Source organism: Bolinopsis microptera, chromosome 5 (assembly GCF_026151205.1).
Source record: "Bolinopsis microptera isolate Bmic1 chromosome 5, MBARI_Bmic_1.0, whole genome shotgun sequence".
Taxonomy (NCBI): domain Eukaryota; kingdom Metazoa; phylum Ctenophora; class Tentaculata; order Lobata; family Bolinopsidae; genus Bolinopsis; species Bolinopsis microptera.
This window is the reverse complement of record NC_087076.1, coordinates 19,650,540-19,669,371: the sequence shown is the minus strand read 5'-3', so window position 1 is coordinate 19,669,371 and position 18,832 is coordinate 19,650,540. Positions and strand designations below refer to the sequence as shown.

At 36.1% G+C, this 18,832-nt stretch overlaps 1 protein-coding gene across 1 annotated transcript in view; it reads right to left on the bottom strand.

Annotated features, from left to right (window-relative positions):
• Positions 1-18,832, bottom strand: part of LOC134815694 (metal-response element-binding transcription factor 2-like) — a 106,870-nt gene that overhangs the window by 68,201 nt on the left and 19,837 nt on the right. The gene's annotated exons all lie outside the window — the stretch shown is intronic.

Sequence of the window (18,832 nt, the reverse complement as noted above, 5' to 3'; positions counted from 1 at the left end):
ACTATTACCTTGCAAAATTATGCACAATTTCGAACTTGTTTCCTACTTCCAGGCAATCTGCGTTATTAAATTCATAAATTAGTCAACAACCATAATAATATCAAGATTGACAATTGAATTATTGGTGTTACGTGGTACGTTCGGTTAACAAAATGCTACTTGTTATGAAGCCTTCAAGCCTCAATTCTCTCCGCAGCACCATTTATACAAACAGGTCAGTTCTCCAATTCTCCTACAATTATTAATAAACTCTCCGTATATCAGCATATTTTTCCCTATTCTCCTATAATAGTACAATTCAAGGCAATTCACTTCTTCTATATATAATTCCAACTTTACAGACCTAAGGTCAACTTCTTTTTCTTTTTCTATTTCTTGAGAACTCGATTGGTACGTATAATGTTCTCCGGGAACTATACCCCCGAAAAGTCGTGAACACTGAGCGCTGATAATTTCCCTCGTGTCGTGAAGAAAAATTTTCAAACGCCTGATGAGTCGTTTTGATGTCGCATTGATGAGCAGCGCGTATCACATTACACATCATTTAAGAATTATTATTCAATTCATATATTTAGTCAACAATAAAATTATCGGTATTATGAGGTTATACGTTCGGGGACACAATAATACATGTTATTCAGCTTTCAAACCTCAATTCTCTCCGCAGCACCATTTATAAAAACAGGTCAGTTCTCCAATTCTCCTACAATTATTAATAAATTCTCCGTACTCCAGTATTTTCACTACCTTATCGAATTTTATTTGAACGGACATTATTTCATTATGATTAATTGAACGCTGGAGATCCTAGCGTTCATCTTAATGTCCATTCTAATAAAGTCCGTCCGTTTAAGGTCCGTCCAAGTTAAAGTCCGTAGAATTTTTTTCCAAAATTATTCCGCTGTGAACTCAGATCATGTCTACGATATGACAACTTTTAAATTCAGTCATTTTTAATTTCTATCATCGGACTAAACTAATAACTATATCATTGGATCAATGAAAAACAAGTATTATGATATTAAAATATTCTAAGTATCACATTATGGCATATTTACACTTTTACATTAGTTGCTAAATTGTAGCTCTCTTATCAGTAGTTCTGTGTGCGCGTTGAATTATCTCTCTGGCTTTGTAGATTTGTATGTACATTGTTTGTACATTTTCTGTACAACGTGTACGATGCCTTATCCGCTACAGAGTGAACATTTTGAGATGGTAGATGATGCTATGGTTGAGAATGGCCAGTTCCTTACGGAATATGTGAATCAGATACACATGGCGACGGACAGTATTTTCAAGGAGATTAGAAGTAAAATCGGAGTTGAACACAACGATGATGTGCGATTTGATAAACTGAACCAGAGAAGTGTGCCTAGAGAAAGGTTATCAGAATGGTTAAAACAATGTGCTGGATACAGAACAATTATTGTGGACCATTGTTACAATCCGCCACAGAAACAGCTGACGATAACCGAATGTTCAGGAAAGAAAAAATAGCTGATGCGACCAAAATCATAGAACTACAAGAGAAGTTACTCACCAAGCAAGAAGAAGATATGGCTAAAATCAATGATTTGCAGGAGAAGTTAGCTTTGAAGAAGGATGATGAGATTGAAACTGTGAAAAGTGCAGCTCAGAAAGAGATCAAAACCTTTTCGTCTCTGTTGAAAAACACGTGCAAAAACGCCTTTGCACCGAAGAAGATCCAAGCTGCAGTGAAAAGAGTTGCCCTAGAAGATGATCGAAGTAAAAGCCTGATTATCTTTGGGCTTCCAGAGACGGAGGAAAACCTGGATGCTAAGGTATCTGGTATTTTTTTGGACCATCTCAACGAAAAACCGAAAATTGTGAGATGTAAACGAGTTGGAAAGGACACAAGTGAACGAGTCAGGCCAGTGAAATTCATTTTGTCAAGCTCAGATCAAGCTCGTACCATCTTGAGCAAGACTAAGCTACTAAGACATGAAGACGGGTTTAGTTCAGTTTACATCACTCCTGATAGATCAGCTGCAGACAGAATGGCCTACAAGAAAGTTGTCGACCAACTGATAAATAAAAGGACAGCAGAGCCTGACAAAGTTCATGTTATCAGGAACTTTAGAGTCATTAGCTCGGAGAAGGAGCCTTTAGAGTGATATATTTTCTATAAGTACAATATTATATGTTTTAATTCATTGATTAATTAATTTGTTGCTAGGGCCCAATGTTATTGCGGGTGTGGTATTTCTTACTGCACACTACTGTGTTTTGGTTACCCCTCTTTCAATACATAATTTGGGTTTCATACTGGGATAGTGGAATTTAGGGCTATATCGGTTTTCTCCTTTTAAAACTGGGTTTATTTAGAAGCCTTCAATTCTGTATAATTATGTATTGTTCGAAAAGTTTAAGATTTAAAAAAAATAATCACTTTCTTGATCTTCGGCTTCCTCGTTCACTTATTCGGAGTTACTACCTCCACATCTGTAAAAGTTTGATACACTGCAATACAGGACCGATGTGGTCTAATAGAAAATGGTTTTCAAAAAGCGGGTACTACTCATGCTTTAAGCATGGAATATTTAATGCACAATAACCCATTTAACTTATTTTGCTATCTCATGGCCTTGTGAACTCATGCCTAGCATGACATATTTACCCGCTCTACTTGCACTTGTGTAGGTCTGTAGAAGCATTAGTATCGGGCGTTGCCTGCTACAGGCTATCCCGAAACTAATAGCTTGCATTAATAATAAAATATTAATGAAAAAATTGCTCATAATTTTTTAGCTCACGTACTTTTGGTTCTAAAAATAGCTTATATACAGGGTGGGCCAAAAGTCAGTACCCATACGTTGGCCTTTATAGCTCAGTCACTGATTGTCCAATTGAAATAATTCTTTCTGGTATGACTCAGTACCACCACTGGTTCAGTGGTTCGAGGAATCAACTCGAAAAATATTCTTGTTCATTTTGTTCAAATGAAGGTTCATTTTCGCATTTATTTGATACTTTGGATAGTAGGATCGAGCTAAATTTTATTGAATTGTGTTTGGCCATTCGAATTACGTTTGTCCTGAAATAATTAGAGTTGTAACTTCTCAGATGACCGAGATACGAAGCATAACGAGTTTATTCATTACGTGTGATCAGGTGATTGGCTTACCTAATCAGGTGATAAGGTGATAAGGTGACCTCGTTAAACATCATGTGAATCGTTATGGCTGTCGTGTCACGGTGTCACACCCAATCAATTTTGCTAACGAGATGCATAAAATGCTTGATTACTTCGTCATTTCTAATCCGTTTCACATCATTTTATCAGATGCAACATTTAATAATTTACCGTCTCTGAAAAAAATTAGGCGTCCAGCAATCAGCATATTCAGAGAAAACAATATAATTGTTTTAATATTGAATGGGCGTGGTCTAAAATATTCGAATTTTCAAATTTTGACATCTGAAATTAGATGACTGTCTATTGTGGCACAGTCTTGATTAATAAAATGTGTCTCTGTGTGAGAAGATGACAGCTATCAACAGTAATGTTCTTTCTCAATTCTATTATCTGAGTGGTTATTGCTCCAAGATTTGCAGTAGTTTTCTAGGGTTACTGTTCCCACGTGCGGACCCCGCCCGATTCCCACGCTGTTAACTAATGCTCGACGAACAGTCTAGTACGAATTTTAAATAATTTGTCTATTATTTAAAAAATGTATCTTTTATTAGTCTATGATTTTGGTGTCCTTTGTTCTCGTCCGCTCTCAGAAGGAGAATAGTGTTTTCCAGGTTGAGCTCAGAAATCTCGTCTGATCAATATTCATAGTGCAGTGTGTTTTGAAATTCAATTATTTTATGATTGATGGTGGGTTCGAAACAATATATTCCTATGAATCGGAACTGCAAAGGTAAGCTATGAAATCCTTCCCCTTTGTCGTGCCAGCGAGTATTTTAAATGTATACAAATATATTACATTTTAAAATCAATTTAAGTTGCACCACGACAGTAGGACAGCTTGGCCGGAATTTGTTTCACCGAGCTATAATCTAATTCACTTCCAAGAAGCTCTCAATTGGACAAATTGAATTGGTGTGCGTCGCGTCTCAAAACGTGTTGGTTCATGGTTGTAAGGAAGTCAGAATTGTAAGGGTCCATGGACCATGGCAACTGTCCATGGCAACTGGCAATGGAGTCCTCATGATATTGTCAAGGAAGTCTTGTTCCCCATTCCTACCAATAAGCGGATAACTGCACAACCACTTGTTCATTATAGCCCTTGACTATTGCATGAGACAAGCCTTAAGCAAGCACCCTGCAATAGGATTTACCATTAAGCCTTATAGGAGTAGGAGAGTTAAGGCGGAGAAGATATCAGACACTGGTTTTGCAGATGACATTGCTCTGATAGCAGATACTGTAAAGGAGGCAGAGACGCTGATGCTAGAGGTAGAAAGGGTTGCTGCTATCGAATGGACCTCTCAACTAAAACTCACGGTTAATCCGTATAAAAGGTTTCAGACAAATCGATATGACATGATGACGACAACAATATTCATTTTTTTAAATAAAAAATGGGCTAGGGTAAGGGCAACCGGCAAGGATTGTGTATTTAGTTCCTATTTCTGGTTGTATCTGGTTGTATCTTATCATCTGATAAAGATATCGTTATGTGAAAAAGTTTGCCTAGAGGATGAGACGATTATCCTAACCATGAAGGGTTTATTATATATAGGTTCATAGTGTGACAAATTTTACCTCATCGTGCCATTTAATAGGGCCACTAATATTTACCAATATCCTCAAACTTCAATGAACGTGTCCATAATATGGAATTAGGTAATTTGGTAGTAGACCTCAAGATTCACTTTCAAGTATTACTATTAGATACGTGAGGGGCACTCATAATTAAATTGCGGTCTGTTTGGACTGAGTGACTTGATACTTTCGTACCGGTTTAACTACGAAAATGTAATTTGCATGTTTTCGAATATAATAGGCGGGTTTATACTTTTGCATTTCAACTGCGATAGTGAAGTCCCGGCCGTAGGCACGGGTTACACTAGTAATTACTATAATATTATAACAAAGAAAGGCTCTCATTGTGCAACTTAAAGTAAATTCTGTTGTCACGTGGTCCGGTTTGACGCACGTTCAAAGCTGCCCAAATAACCAACTACCAATATATTATATACATCAGCTAGAATGGCACGGACAGCTTTGGTGCTGGTAATTTGCTGAATTGTCAACTTCATAGAAATGCCCCGTATTTATTGGAGTTTTTATTTAGTGGTTCTGGATAGAGTCAAGGTGGTGGAATTTATTGAATTAGCAACGTGGTCAATGGCTCAATGGGCAGATATTCTTAGATTGATAGTCAAGTGTTGTGCAATATTATTTTGTCTCTCTCTCACTTTCGCTCTCTCTCTCTATATCTCTCCCCCATTTTTTGTTCTGTTGCTTGGTAATATAATATGGTTCGACGTGATTTGATCATGTTTGATTATTTGAGTGTTACTGTAGTTCTTCATTTGATTGCTTTATCCTTGAAATATTTAGACCTACAAAAATAGTTCCTTATTTAGTAATTCCTTGTACACCAATGCCGGATGCATTAGCTCATTAGGTCCCCACTACATACCATGATGTAACATATAAGGGGTTTAAGCTGGGATATCATTATTTGTTCAATTTCACACATGTTCAGATATCATTAAGATTGTGTGACAAAGTAAACTTGTTTGTTCAGCAAAGTAGACGTAGGTACCAACGCGCCGGTTACAACATTTTAATAGGACATGTTTATATTATGTACTTTCAGACGCTTTAACAAGACTCAAATATTCATGAGCTCACTCATTTGAATGCTCTTTGAAGGCATTGGAGGAAGTCGACTGTCACGTGTTGCATACTGCGTTGGGACATTTGTAGGATTTTAATAGCTTCGATTTTCAAATAAAAACGATATTGCCAGGAGCTATTCTATAGCATTGGTAGTTAAGGTTCCTCTAGTCTCTAGATTCATAATACCATTGAGATTTAAAGACCGCATATTTACCCAGTTATGAAGTCTTAGGGTGGTTGAATAACTTGAAAACTGTTCGGAGTGGTAAACAAAGATTCGAGTAACGTTAATGATTAGGCCAAATAAAGGCCTGTAGGTAAATTTTAATAAAATAAAATAAAGTAAATGACGAACTGTTTACAGATTTGCCATGGCTGTTGAAATTTGTCTAACGCTAAAGGAACGTTGCAGCCTTTAAAAATCCATTTTATATTTCAGGATGGTCCAGTGCAGTAGTGACTCGTTTTAAAAGCAGCAACTCCTGTTATATTATCAGGGTGTTGTTTATTAGTTTATTGCTAGAGGAACCGCTGAAGTCATTTTATTCAAGAACTTTGTGCGCCTCCTTTAAAAGCTTAAAGCCTTAACATGTGCTGCTGTTGAAATAGGTTATGTTGGTACGTATGTTACCGAGCTTAAATAACACCTTAGTGAGTTTTGTAACAAAAGGCGATTTGAAAACTGAATCCGCTTTTCTCCATTTTATCACTGAACACTTGGTTAACCAGTAGGGAGGCTTTTAAGGGCCCGAATTATCGTTTGTATTCGAATCACAACCATCTATTAGTGCTTTTCATGCAACAAGTAAAACAAATCCTTTATGTCATGTTTCCAGGGTTTGGACTGGAATTGCCTGCTTAAAGAACCTCCATCGCATTACATTACATAATTTTGTCAATAAATGTAATAGATTTGTAGTGTTGTAATTAGTTTAAAACTATATTATAATTAAAAACCATTAATAATCCAGCTTCCATTACACCTGGCGGTAAAAAGACAGTATAGGTACATTCTTTTGAAGCGAAACCAGGCAACAAGAGCATTGCGACATCTCACGCATTATATTGGCTACCTTCTCTAAAACCCGTCCACGTGAGTTCCTTAAAGAATCAAACGGCTGATCATCATTCTTATCTATAAGAAAATCGATTAAATAAATGCATTAAAATTTATAAATTTTAATGCTTTTATTTAATCGATTTTCTTATTGTCTCACTGTGCGATGTTAAAATTTAATGAAGATCCACAGAATGAGCATCTAAGCATATAATGACCGTTTTTAAGTCTCTTAAGTCTCTTAAGTCCTTCTTAAGTCTCTTAAGTCCCTCTCTATCTAATTCAAAATATAACGACTATTATCATATAAATCTGATGCACCTCAAATTTACATCCTTTTTCTAATCTCATCTAAAGATCTTAATTTATTATTTTCTTTCCATTAGTCCTCTTTAATCAATCTGTTTTGTTTTTCTCCCTGTTCGATTTTAATTTCGACGCTTACTTTTATTATTATTTATAAGCTCGTTCTGTCTCGACACCACACGCAAAAATAAATTTCTCTACTGTTATGTATTTCTCTTAGAGTTGGGACAAAAGAACTTGAAGAAGTGCATTGTCTTTCTTCTCAGTTCCTTACAAAGTCGGTAGGAACAATTCAGCTTACATTTTCAAGCTGTTGCTTTTCATATAATGTGCAGATTTTTTTCGTCGTTTCATTAAGATCATTCATTTCTCCAATCTAGTCGGTTGGTTTGATTTATTTTTAACAGAACGATCATGGTTGGTTCTTGTGGCCTTTTAATCACTTCGACTTCGATACAGTTACTCACATTTCTAATTTCTATAGCGTCCTGACATTTTCGACACACAAAAACTAATGTTTTTCGGTCATGTGTTGGGTTAAAATCGTATCCATTCTACAGGCGCAGGCATACAGGTTAATATGGTTAATTCCATCGTTTCTCATGACATAATTATTATAAAATATTGTTCAGATATTATAACACACATAACCTTGGCAAGCGCAGGGATTATATTTCAATTTTTCCCGCGACGCGCGGGAAAAATTTATAATAATTTCGAGTGCGAAGCACGAGGGATTATTATGAAAATAACCCCGACGTGCTTTAGCACGAGGGGTTATTTTAATATAACTTAAGCGTGCCGGTGTTATGTGTTATAAACCCCTCCGGGTTAGTGCTAGGACCAGCAATTTGACATTTTACTCTTAATTCTAGCTATATGAGATCAGTATGGAAAATATGAAATGGAATTGGGGACTACCAAATAAATACAACTAAGTAAAGGACCTAAGGTACTATGACATTTGAAATTGGCGTTATATCTAAACATTATTCCTCAGTCAGAACGTTGAATGAATATGAATATCGATAAGGGGCGTCGAGTTAAGCCTGGCAAGCGATAAAAGGTGGAGCTAATAATGATATCGTGTCATGAAGTCCATCAAAGTAGACGACTATATATAATATAATACATGGCTTATAACAAACACGACAAAATTAACCGGACAAAATCAAATGTAACCGTCGAGACAAGTTCTGGAACTGGTCCAATTAATGTAAGAGTTTAAGTAATGTAAGCAGTGTGTTGGAGTTTTGCCAGCGCCTGCAGTTAGACCGATACGTAGATCGAGTGTATTAAATAGTTCTTACGTTAAGCCATAGGTCACGTGACATTTTTTACCAATGCGCGTCGTAGTAGTTAGTCACGTGATACACGTCATCAAAACACGTGACAGTGCACGGTTGAAATTCTCATGTAATATCAAAACAGAACAAATCTAGTTGAGCCAAATAACCGGGGCGGGATTATAGAAGCTGTGCCGGGGTTATTTATTCAGTGGGAAAAAACTAACAGCGGGAGCCGGGATTATCAGAATCTATTTAGCGGGAGCCGGGATTATCAGAATCTTATTCTGACCCGGAGGGGTTTATAATGTTTAAAACTTTAAAAGTATTACGTACCGTCTAGGTAGCGGCCCAATAATATCATCCAGTTAGGTTACAATCGTATCTATTCTACAGATTTATAGGTAAATATATTATGGGTTATTTTATCGTTTCTCGTGACATAATTATTATTATAAAATATTTTTTTCAGATAATATACGTCGGCCGAGTAGTGCAGTTGGTAAAAACGCCAGTTTAAGTCACTGTGCTGCTATCCTAGGGATTGCGAGTTCGATCCCCGTCGCGTCAGGGGGGCAGTTCTCAACATATTATAACCAAAAAGGAACGACCGATCACCAAACCATGGTGTTGCTTAGCACAAAATGGTACACGGCCTAGGCCTTGGAAACAAATTAATTGTTGATAGCTGTAATGGGCTCCTCGTGCAGATTATATGCATTCATATCTTCCTCCTTGCTGACAGTGACACTTGTGTGAGCTTGGAGAAGCATCATGAGCAGGTGTTGCCAGGTAACTGGCTATCCCGTGAATGGAAGCTTGTATATTAAAAAATAGATAATATAATGTTTTTGGTATTACGTACCGTCTATCTAGGATCATTGATCAACCAACCAACCGCAATATAATAAGATAATATTGTCATATCATACAGCTACCATCCTTTATCAAAGTGCATAGAAAGATAGAAATGATCGAAAGTGTCAAACGAAATTTGATAGACTAGCAATAAATTCAATTTGCCACTGCCACCCTCGTGTATTATGACACGTGAAAGGTGCCCATTAGGACTATATTAAAGGGGAAAATATATTGAGATATTTATTATTGTGCTCGTACAGGATGACCCCAACGTAATACCACTGATCAGTGAGCTGAGATCGGACATGTGTTGGTTAATTGTTTTCTACAATGTTAAGACGAGCCCACGGCCACAAGATTATAAACATCAAATTATATTTTAAATAGCAAAAGCAGTGAACAATATTTTATAATTAGCTAGTAAGATTCTATCAGCTGGTCACAAGGATGACGTGCAATAGATGACGTTTTGCTACTAGATTATATAACATTGTTGTTCAAATATTGTAAGCAATGTGATTAGTCGCCTGATTCACGCGATTAGTTGATCCCGGCCAGTTGCTATGGAAACTCATGGTCACGTGAGCCTGAGGAGCAATCAAATTAATTAAATCTGAAACAACAATATACATAATTATATATGTTTTAAAAGTTAGTAAAGCGTCATCTATTGTACGTCACCCTTAGTGACTGGGTTACTGAACCTTACCCGCTAATATAAAGTATAGTCCAATGCTTCTGTTATAAACATAATATGACATTCACAATCCTGCAGCCCGTAGCACAACATTTGTCTGAATGGGTGGCGTAGTTTTTATTACACAATTGTTTGAAGCGAAGTTGGGGTTGAAGCCGAATTTTTTGAACAATCGACCTGTTTCGATCTGTTTCCATGATAGCTTTTGTAAACTTTATATTTTAAGCCTCGAGTCTTAGTGGCAGTGCTTTGCAAAGTGCAAACCCCGATTTACTGTGACCCAGACCATTTCCTTCTCCCACATGGAACGTTATACGCACACAATGCGAACAGTCAAAACCCCGATTTACCGCAGCTGTGTTCTTTCCCCGAAATTCCGCGGTATATCGGGTTTTACTGTACGGGATGATTGCGTGCGCTCGTAATGGCAAGGGAAAGAAAAAGGGCCGGTATATCTAGGTACCCGATATAGAGAGGGACGATATTCAGAGGTTTTACTGTATCAATATTGTTGCACCGTATCGATAAATCATCTCACTTTTCAGACTTAAATACTAAATTTGCTCTTTAAACTTTTAATTGTAAAGTTAACCTGAACTTAGCTTTACACTTAGTAAAACTATACTACTAAAGTACTAAGCGATATTACAAGCTGCACTGTTAAAAGCTTTTACCAAAATTTAAACTTATTAACCGCATATAAATCTTCACAGAGGTTTACCCAAATTTGGTTGTCTGTTTTGTATTATTTTTCTCAAGATGCCGAATTCTACTGCCCAACTATAACAAAATTTTATGTACCAACATTTTAAAATCTGTATGATCATTCTTCTAGTTTATAGTAGTGGTAAAATACCTGCCGCTGCCGTTGGACCAACTCCCTTTGACTCGGGTAGCACTTCTTAAAACATAATATTTTCTACTACCAACCAGGTTTCTCATGGTAAATAATGGGAATTGACGGAAGCATGGAAGTTTCTGACGTAAATACTAGACTGCATAAAATCACTTTCAAAGCCCATGACCATTTAAGTAGTCGCTGTGGTCTGGAAGTGGAAATTACCAATAAATCTGGAGCCATTTAAAAGTATTTTAAGGGATCAAATTCATTAGAATCCCCTAATTCAGCAGTGACCGTTTTATTTTTCTTGAGACTTAATTTAATATTGTTAATCTAAGATCCCTTCATCTCCATAAGTACCAGTGGGGTCGACGAAAATTAAAGTAAACGATAGCAAAATTTTAAATGGATCTGCACTTTGTAGTTAAACATTATATATAGTAAAACTAAAGATTATATTATGCTGTAACTTGAATTTACTACTACATTTCAACATTATAATAATAATATAGTAAACATTTAATATACCAATCAGTATCTAATGTCTGTCCTATGCAATATTGAATCACCAATTTACAATTCAAATTTCCGCTCCTCAACAGGCCAAGTGAATTGAGGATCTTGACTGATTCAAGAATTACCACCCAACGTCACGTTCATCATCGTTTACCATAGTTTCAAGAGAGGTGATTTCACGTACGAAGGCCGTCTGTTGAATAAAAATCGTTACTCAGAATTATATTTGAACGTCATTTGGGGTAGAATATTCTCGATTCAATTTGGGCGAGGCGTGACGGAGTGAATAGAGCAGAAGATTGTGCAAATGATTTAGTACAGCATTGCTATCTTGTTAGAACATCTGGTGCGGACTGCGGAGGTAGCCCGCTATTTAGCAGTTCCTTGAATATATCTCAACTCGGAATTTTAATGAAAAAATGAGTCTTAAAAACTATCTTATCATAGTGTTTTTGATGAGGATATCGCTTGTTCCTTAAAAGCTTTAGCAAGGGGCTGTTTGTTACTCCTTTACTCAGGGGACCGTGATAGTTTTATCGTCACAATATCACGAGCTATTACTGAGAAATACATGATTTGAGGTATAACTGCCAGGTCACATACGTTGTTCTTATTAATTTCAACGAACATGGAGTAAATCTTATAATGGCTTTTAAACTATAAAGCCATAAACTAATTCTACATCTCCCTACTACACCGTATCTAATTTATCATAGTAGTTCGCGGCTCGTATTTGCACCATGGCATTCAGACGGGATCATATTTAATGTGCCTTAATGCGTTATAGTTATGCTGTCCATAGAGCCATAATTTTATCAAGTTATCATAGATAAAAGTTTTGAGTGCGGCCTCGGAGTAGGACATTACCATTCACGACAATTAAGTCACGTGATTTGTAATAGTGACTCGTCACATGACCTGTTGTTAGTCTCCTTCGTGATCTTGACGTATTCGTTGAAAATTTAGCGAGTTCCACCTGGTGTTTTTAAAATTTTAACAATTAGTATTTAAAGAGTGTAAGATAATCGGTATTCTGAGCTTTTACATCGGCTTGTATATTATATTATATTATATTGAATGTTATGATATTATACTATATTGAATGTTATATAATATTATATTATTGGGTAAATTTGTATTATATTGGATATTGTACTATATTGATTTGTCATTCAGCGATCGAGGTATTGCCGCACCGCAATAGCACGATACCTTTAGTTGGTCTGTTCAGTTGATTCAATTTGCTTGCTGGGAAAAGAGAATAATATATAAATGGCAAATGGGACAAATTACTGAGAGAGAGAGAGAGAGAGAGAGAGAGAGAGAGAGAGAGAGAGAGAGAGAGAGAGAGAGAGAGAGAGAGAGAGAGAGAGAGAGAGAGAGAGAGAGAGAGAGAGAGAGAGAGAGAGAGAGAGAGAGAGAGAGAGAGATGATCATAATAATATTTTGATCGCAACTCTAACAAAGATTTCGCTTAAATTCATAAAGCTTTAAATCAGAACTACAGAATCAAAAAAAAATAAGTCATTTGACTGTGCCATTTACTACAATTTAGGTACCAACCATGCACTCCTGAACCAGGATCATCAGATTTCAACCTGACACTGTTTCGGAGCATTATAATAATTGCAAAATGGTTTAAATGTGAAAATCCCCTACATGCCACAACCATATAACTATATAAAGATATAACTGTACATAAACTCAGAAATGGCTGTTAGATTATATATATACGGTACAGTGAAACCAGGACCAATTAATTACCATGGCAAATAAATTTCGGATTTTTATGCTTGGCGACAATACAATTACGCTGACCTGAATATTTCGGATCGATATTGAAGTTTAACTACGATAGTAAGATTGTCATACCTAGATATTTCTGATTGCTCGCTGTACCGCTAGAGGTTTAATTTGTTCAAACTTCAGTAGAATGATTTGGTTACTGGATCATTTCAAGATTATATTAGAACTCTGACAAATCTTCAACGCAGTACAGACTGACATGGACAGTGCCTCTGTACAATTTTTGGATTTGTTTAAGTGTGGCAGAAAATACTGTTGATTTGGCAACGCGTTTTGGGTGGACATTGTTTGCTTGTACAAAATATCGGGCATTTAGGTTAATCCAACACAAGTAGCTCATAAAACAGTGCTTGCGATCATCTGTCGTATGAAATCAAATTATTTGTCACTAAGTCACTATGTTAATGATATATGCAAGTTTTAATTTTTAAAGTTTTGGTTTTTTTTAAATGAATAGACGATAAAGGTAACATCATAATTTTCAATTCTTATATTCACGTATATTAAATAAAATTATATTGTTATGTATCATATGATTTTGTAAACATTGGCCGGTGTACCAAAAACCGGTCCCCAAACAAACAATCTTTACCAGACTCGAATACATTTTCAGGGCCTGGAGGGGGTTTTTGAAACATATAAATGATACGAAAGTTTTTATTAGCATTAGCTTTTAAAATACATGTGTATATCGTTTTCAGGGGTTTTTCATAAAAGGTTTCACTGTCGAAAAAGGATAATATGATGAAGGGCAATACCATATGAAATGAAATAATGTGCTCGTGTACCGCCCATAATATGGTTAGTGTCATGTATGAAAATATTCATTCGGAAACTCGCCTCGGTAATTACTGATATTCCCTACTTTCCAGTGAATTAATTGACAAGTAAACTGACAAGATGTCAAAAATCTGCAAGAAAATCTGATCAAATCGGTTTTTGCGTATAGCATTTTAGTTACCCCAGTTTATTAACTGTGTCTCAACTCTCACTACGATTGGCGGTATCATTTTAAACGATTATTAATTTACCACGTGACTTGAGATAATAAGATTGTAACCATTTAAATTTGGTGGGTATTATGACAAATTTGATTAGTAACGCCGTTGTGTTCCCACTAATTATCATATTATTTGATCTAAAATTACAGTTATCGTATAATACTCGAGACGACCTTTTGATACCTCTAGACTTACATTTAAGTTCTAAACCTTTTATGATGTGCACCAGCAACGTTATATTCTCCATCCTATCTATATTCTGGACTTCATTAAAGAAGAAGGGAGGGGAGGGGGGAAGTTCAACCCCATGCCCAAAATCGAAAACAAATACTTCTTGATAATTATATTCATGATAGTATTATAGTACTAGTGTAACCCGTGCCTTCGGCCGGGACTTTACTGTCACAGTTGCAATGTAAAAGTATACAACCGCATCATATATTTGATATCACGCATAACGCTGTCTTATGAAAGTATGAAATCTCCCTACAGTTGAAACAAAGCGGCCGCAAGAGTGAGCTCTAAGCTTTTAGTATTACGTGGGGCTAAACTAATTACGGTACATGTTATCCTCCTAGCTCGTTCTCTCTCCCATCCATTTATGTCACATTTCTGGAACAAAATCATCAATTAAACCACTTACCACCGGCCGATTTTTATAAAATTTGCTTATGGGCTTCGTCAGAGTTTTGTCAGCACTATACCGAAAAAACCAGTCCCGTAACTATTACCGTTTTTTTTGTATAACCGTTCGGAAATTACACACAGACACACAGACACACACACATTCTGGTGTTATTAAGTTGATCATTACTGATAACTCTATTGAGCTGAATATAGCTATATTTACTAATTAGAGGACGTTTATTGTTTAATTTTGTCGTAGTTTTAGCTGCTTTTAAACACATAAGGGATAAGTCTTCAAGTGGTGGTGTAAGGATTTAAGAATTAAGAATTATGAAACTCACTTTGAATAACATTCTGTAGTACATATTATAACGTATTAGATTACAATAGTGATAATATCCTAATAATGGTAATATCTTGAACATATATAAATGGTAATATCCTAATATATACTATGGTGTAAAGGAAACCCTGGTACACTCTACAGTAGCAGCAGCTTTAAATGGTGAAATCGTATAGCTATAGGCACCTACAGCAGCAGTACACCATCTAACTAAGTGCAGATTTTAAAGTAGCATTTTAATTTGTATTGAAGTATGTAGCACCAGATTTAATGCAAGATTTCTTGGTTGTTCAGCCAATTTATTGTTGCAATGCCCATTATGTTGCCTTTCATTTGCAACTTTCACCTCGTTTGTCTGTCTACTTTGCACTGAGCTATTCCTCTTAGCCCTTATACAAATGCCATTATCCCATATAAATTCGATCATAAGTACTTAAATATATAGTAGAAAAGTAGAATATTTAGAGTACAAATGATCAGAATGAGTAGCGCACAGCAACCTAACTACCGGATAGTTATTTCTGGATAACTACTGCTTTTAACTTGTAACCTCCTCATCCTGATTAAACTAATGCATTGCCACTATAGCCTTCCCAAGTAGGTTGTTCGTTACTTCTCGCTTGGTGGTCTGGGTCTGGCAATTTCGTAAAGATTTAAATCATAAATTAGATTAAAATCATCGTAGGGCTGTGTTTTAGGGCTGGTTAGGGTGTGTTGGAGTGTGAAATCAGAAATCGTCAGTTTTTATATTTTTGTGTTAGATTCATTAAATTGTTTTACTGTTTTAGATCGTAAATCTTATTTCTTATTTTAATCTAAAGACATGCCAAGGTACGCGGATTCGAAAACGCTTCTTCACAATGTGATTTCTCAAAACTGTTGATTTGTAGCATTCTTTTATCATAAGCTAGGACAATATCTAAACGTTCTTTAAGTTGTGATATCAGCTGGCCCTGTTAAAAGGGGGCAGCTACTGAAACCGGAAGTTGCTGGATTTATCCTGGGAGTAAGTCATAAGTAGTTTCAACCAATACCATATAGAGACATTTTAAACTATAAATATTCAAACTACATTATAATATATTCTCAAAGGAGTTAGGCATTCTCTCAGGCAGGAGTTAATATCTATATAATCAGGATTACATTCTTAAGTAAATTTATCTGGGGAAACGTTCATTAATTGTTCAGGATTTTAACGGACTAAACGGAGCGACACGTAAAATAATTAGCAGAATGGATCAAATGGATCATGACCTCATTAACGGTTGCTGTTCAATCTTTCTATACTTCTATATTACTTCTGTATTAGTTACATACGTGGCGAATCATCTTACATTTCTCTTCGCCCAGCACCAGGTGGAAAAATGGTCGTAATTTTTTCATCCGAGATCGCGTGTCATTATAAATTTCTACCGTCACTGCGAATGTGTCCAAATTTCAGCTGCGTTCTAATACTATCCATTTTGAACACCATGATAATTATAACATTACAAAGCTGGCTCTTTAATTTGAGATAAAATATTACTCATCACAGTTAACTATTAAAGTTGCTTGTTGTGCCTGTGTTTTAATTAACAGGATAACACAAATTTAGGGCATCAGACTATAATATATAAGGTACGGTTTGACAACGTACCGAATCTATAATTTTAATTATAAGGAGACCTAGGATTGCTGTGGGTAATTTGCTTTTGCTTTGAACGATATTCTGTTAAATTATAATAAGTACCTAGATACAAATGTTTAAAGTCTCAATCCTACTTAATTACCTTAAATCACCTTAAATTGCTTTAAATAATCAAATTTTTGACAGTCTACCGAGCGGAATATTATGGACGACGGTTGAAGTCAGGATTGACAGGGTTACATTTTTGAAGCATATTTTATCAAGAGTTGTTTGTTTCTCTTCAATGCTTATGGCTAATTATTTGTTGCATTGCTAGTAAAGGCGAAATCATTTTCGCGATAGATGAGCCTAAAACTCATCAATACAATTAACACTCATGGTTAAAAATCATGATTTTACTTCGACTAGTAACTCTCAGTGCCAGCGCCATGTGGAAATCAGCGGTAAATTCATTTGCATCTGAGATTCAACCACCACTAAGAATGTGTTAGTTCATAATCCAGCTACACTTCACTGCCATTTATTACTGAACACTTCCACCAGCTAACACCCTTACACCAAGATTTAAAAGAGAACTACTGCTGCTTGTCATAAATAGAAATGCTCGGTTTCCTCTATTCTCCTTCTGAGGTTTTGACTTTTGATATTGACAGATCCATGTAACTGTATGCTTCTCATACTTTACCTCTTTATAAGGTACGATTATGATAATTAGGATGTCCGAGTGCTAGCTTTAGCTGCTGTAGTTAGTTAAAATGCGATTTCTTTGAGTGAACATCTGATATAATTTAATGAAATCGGATGGTAGTAGATGTTGTGTTTTTAATAAGAATGCATAATTTGTTTAATAATAATTGTGCTGCTTTTATTGTCAAAAGCTGACTATTTGGTGCCATTTAACGCGATAATAATCACTTTATAGCTTTATTATACAGTTATACCTCTCAAAATAGAACCACGAAGGTTATAATTCCCGACGCTTTAGCGGAGGGAACGCGGGGCACGAAACGAAACCAAGGTATTATTTGTAATAATTTTTTCCGGTTCTGATTGGAAGATGTGTAATGTGATACGTGCACATGATACAATATAGTGTGTAATAATATATAGTGCGCCAAAGTTATTTGTTTTGAAACTTCCCGCCGCGCCAGCCAGTCTGAGGCGACTCGCAGTTCGTCCTCGTACTACTCTGGTAACCCTTGCGGAAAATTATTGGTTACCAGTGTCCACGACTTTTCGGGGAAATAATATCCGAAAATATTATGTTCACGTTATGTTACTTTATGTAAGTTCGGCAAGGATCACTTTTAGACAACAAAATCAAGCACGTTCTCCAATCACTCCTGGCTTACATCTCTCTCTCTAGAGAGAGACAGGGGGAGAGAGAGAGAGGGAGAGAGAGAGAGAGAGAGAGAGAGAGAGAGAGAGAGAGAGAGAGAGAGAGAGAGAGATATGCCGTCGAACGAGGTCAACTGCATAGAGAAGCCAGTATGACAGAGTCTTTTTACTTTTTATCAAACTCACGAATTTTCTCCTGAGATCGGGTCAAATTCATTGCATCCTACATAGTGTACTTGTATAGTAATGTACAAGTACTCACGCAAAGGCTAACTACAAGGTAGCAGCAAACTGTATTTAACGCAAGTATAATGTTGAGGTAGAGCTGTCACAGTGGTCCACCAGGCTATGACAGATATCTATTTTGGTTGATTTTTCATTTACCCCCAAATTTTAGACCCACTTTTTAACTAAAATTTTGGTTTTAAAATAAAAAAATGTTAGGTAGTGCGCTCGAGTGCACCTAAACCACCTATGGCATCCTAAAGTTCAGATAATTATCTAACTAGCCATAAAAAAATCAACCTGGGACAAGCTGGGACTTTTTTTAAAATCAGCCACGCCCATATTTGGTCCCAATTATCCCAATTATGCAAAATCACCTTAACAAGCTCAAAACCATGCTTTGGGGTACTTTACTTGTAGCTTCTAGTCTCCTGAACACAAATATAAAGTTTTATCAAAATTTGATAAAAATTAACT